Below are 4,126 nucleotides of genomic sequence, written 5' to 3' on the forward strand. Positions count from 1 at the left end.
GTCTGGCCGTTTGATGAAACCAGGCGCATGTCTCTGTGCCAATTTAAGCTGATTCCTTTAACCCTTCCTTCGCTGGTCCTATGCGTCCATGTACAGAGCTTCCTGGTCATAGGGGTGTTATTGTTTCTCACAAACCCATCTGGCAGCTGATTTGATTAATTTAGCTCTTCCTCCTTGAGATGCCAGTGGGGACATTGACCTGGGTGTGCTGATTGATGAGATGCTCAGCATGAGCCGGCAATGTGCAGTCATAGCCCAGAAGGCCAACCGGATCCTGGGCTGCATCAGAAGAAGTGTGGCCAGCAGGGCGAGGGAGGGGGTTCTGCCCCTCTACTCCACTCTGGGGAGACCCCACCTGGAGTACTGCGTCCAGCTCTGGAGTCCCCAACAGAAGAAGGACATGGACCTGCTGGAGCGTGTCCAGAGGAGAGCCACGAGGATGATGCGAGGGCTGGAGCACCTCTGCTATGAGGAGAGGCTGAGAGAGTGGGGGCTGTTCAGCCTGGAGAAGAGAAGGCTCCGGGGAGATCTTATTGCCGCCTTCCAGTGCCTAAAGGGGCTCCAGGAGAGCTGGGGAGGGACTTTTTACTGGGGCATGGAGTGACAGGACGAGGGGGAAAGGCTCTAAACTGGAAGACGGCAGGTTTAGATTAAACATGAGGCAGAAGTTTTTCCCTGTGAGGGTGGTGAGGCACTGGCACAGGTTGCCCAGAGAGGTTGTGGAGGCCCCATCCCTGGAGGTGTTCAAGGCCAGGCTGGAGGTGGCCTTGGGCAACCTGGGCTGGTGGGAGGTGTCCCTGCCCAGGGCAGGGGGGTTGGAACTGGATGATCTTCAAGGTCCTTTCCAACCTAAACCATTCTATGATTTTATGACACCTCCAGGCAGCTCCTTGCCTTGGCCCGGGGCACTCTCCCCCTTCCCGAGCCATGAGGGATCCCACCTGCTCAGTAGCAGCGTAGCAATGGGTTTATAATTCCCACTGCCATGCAGGAGGCAGGCGCTGCCCTGCCCCGATCCCAGCGGCATGGCAGAGATGAGCTTGGGGTTCTCTTTGGGCGTTTCATCCTGGGTCAAGCACGTCCTTTAGTTTGTTCGGAAAAGGGGAAAAAGAAAGCAGGGTATTTTTATTTTTTTTTTTCTCCTTGTTTTGCTCCCAGATATAAAGTCCTCTGTGGGGTTTTCTCTGGATTGGGAGGAACAGGGCCCGTCCGTGCCTGAAGAGGAGGACGAGGGGGAGAGCTTAGCACCGTGCTGGCTTCTTCACCGAGTTTGGGCAGCGTAAGGGCTTACAGCAGCCCTGCCAACTTATAGGTTCGGGATATGGTAACAGCAGCTCTAGGGCTAAACAATTCATCTCTCAGTAACGGTACAGTAATAAATACAGATCAGTAATGCAATTATCCAGGTCATAATGACAGCAAATCCAATAATTCAGTAAGACGGAGCTAGGCTTAATATCTGGATGTGCAAAGACTTACACAACCGTGGATATGGGCGGGCAGGGAGCGGGGCACGGCTTCTTCTCTGGACAAGTCACTTGGAGCAGCCGACCAGGCTTGGGGAATCCCAGATTCCCTGGTGGGACTGTCCTTTTTAATTGTTGTGTTTCAGAAGCACGGTTTGAGCTTGTTAACCCGTCGTCACACGCCGCCTCTGCTCCCTTCCCGTGCCGGTTCTGTCCTTTCCCCTGGAAATGCTGCGGGGCACGACGCTAGCCTTGCCTTTCGCCCCTTGTTTGGTGGGGGAAAGGGTGGTCATCCTGTTGTGGGGGCATAAGGGCAAAACCAGTGCCGATGCCTCCCACCTCCATCCCTGGGGTTGCCGGTCACGGAGGGGAGTTTGGTCACGGAGCGGTGAAGGGTTACGCTGAGTCAGCACGGTGGTGCGTTGAGAAACCATCAGAATAGCGCAGCCCAAAAACCTAGGACTGATACGTAATGAGGTGACTAAACCAAGTGAGAAATGGCTCAAAATGAGGATAACGACTGAAGGATGAAGTTGAATATTCCCGTAGTGAGGGGGCAGCCCACCCTGCACTCCCACCAGCCGTGTGCGACTATTTTTCAAGCGCATTCCAGGATTTGGGTGATCCGTGGTGTCACGGCGTTCGGGTATGAACGTTTGTTGTCCCTGCTGCCTCCTCTGCTTCGACAGCTGTTGTAAGGCTGCGTGCTGCAAAAACTCTTCCGTGAGAGATTAGGGGCAGGGGGTATAGTTAGTTGACAGTACTTCACAAGCAATAATTGGGGCAGGATTGTTAAAATCACGCCTGGGGAGGGTAGTAAAGGTACAGATACAGAGATAAACCGATGCAGATAAAGCATGGTTATACGCAGTGTCGATATTTGCGAAAGAATATGAAGATCGTGAACGTTCGCAGCCGTTCCTGCTGCGCGCAAGTGTTGGCTCGGCGTGTTTACCGGGCGCGTTGTGAAATGACAGCCTCCCCCAAGGGAATTAAGACACGTATTGGAGGCTCTAAAGGGATTTCCTTCACACGCAAACCCCCGTCCTGGCTCAGGGACACGAGCTGCGGTGCCTCCTGATCACCACCAGCCTTTCGTTCCCTACTGACTCTCCCTTGGGGCACCCCTACGGCTTTGGGTGACAACATGTGGCCACCATGATTTAGATGTTCCCACCTGTCTGTGCTGAGCCTGGCTCGCTTGTGCGGGTGTAGCCAACGTTTCTGGCTGGCGGAGACTGGATTTTTTTGCCTCTGTGGCTAAACTGGCCCTGCCACTGTCACCCTCTGTGTTTGACGGTCTGGAGCAGCAGTGCACGAGGTCTGCATGTGATGCTGTGGTGGTGACAACCTTACATGGGTCCTCTGAGTGTCCCTGGGACAGGGTGGCCTGCACAGCTTCGCTGGGCTTGGGGAAAGAGCCAGTAGTGTTTGGGCGTGAGCGTGACTCAGTTTCCCCATCCCTGAACCAGGGTGTTGGTGTGCTGCATCGGTGCGGTGGGAGGTGGGGTGGTGCAGGGCAACAGCACCGTCCTCGGACTTTCTGTTGGGTTGAAAGAACCCAACCGTTGTTGAAACAGTTCTCATCTGTGGATGTCTGGGCACCAGCAGGGGTTGGGGACGGTCCTGTAGCCCTTGCAGCCTCCAGCACAAGCGTGGGGCCTCCCTGAAGGTCTGCGAGGAGCTTCTCTGTGGCACTGCAAGGGTTGGGGAGATGGGGCAGGCTGCCATCGGCAGGAGCCAGCCCCAGGTCAGCCCAGAGCACTGGGGAGATGTGGCTCGGGCTCAAGGGACCTGTTGATTTGCCTGCAGCATCTTCTGGAGCTGGGGCATCTCAGGCTGATACCCCTGGACACACCAGTGCTCCCAGTAGAGGCACCCACAGGTGCACCCCTTGCAGCCAGAGGGAGGGCAGCGCCTGGATTTTCCGCACAGATCCGCCTCCGTCTGCTGCTTCAAGTGATCCACATGCGGGCAGCATCGCCTTGCACTGTGACAGTGTCCCTTCTCCCAGACTTTGTCCCTCCCGTGCCACACGTGTGGAAGAAATGGATCCTTGTGCAAGAGGTGGGGGTCAGTCTCTGAGCCCCAGGAACAGGCGATGGGACAAGAGGAAACGGCCTCAAGTTGTGCAGGGAAGGTTTAGATTGGATATTAGGAACAATTTCTTCACCAAAAGGGTTATCAAGCACGGGCGCAGGCTGCCCAGGGACATGGTGGAGTCACCATCCCTGGAGGTGTTTAAAAGACGTGTAGACGTGGTGCTGAGGGACACGGTTCAGTGCTGGGTTAATGGTTGGACTTCTTGATCTTAAAGGTCTATTCCAACCTAAACAATTCTATGATTCGATGATTGTAAGGGACCTGGACAGGCTGGAGAGGTGGGACCATGGCAACCTCGTGAGGTCCAACCAGGCCAACTGCAAGGTCCTACACGTGGGACGGGGCAATCCCAAGCACAAATCCAGGCTGGGCGGGGAATGGCTGGAGAGCAGCCCTGAGGAGAAGGACTCGGGGGGGTGTTGGTGGATGAGAAGCTCACCGTGAGCCGGCAATGTGGTCTGTCAGCCCAGCGAGCCCCCGGCATCCCGGGCTGCATCCCCAGCAGCGTGGCCAGCAGGGCGAGGGGGGATTGTGCCCCTCTGCTGCGCTCTGCTCTG

Source organism: Charadrius vociferus, unplaced genomic scaffold, assembly GCF_000708025.1.
Source record: "Charadrius vociferus isolate BGI_N301 unplaced genomic scaffold, ASM70802v2 scaffold41, whole genome shotgun sequence".
Taxonomy (NCBI): Eukaryota; Metazoa; Chordata; class Aves; order Charadriiformes; family Charadriidae; genus Charadrius; species Charadrius vociferus.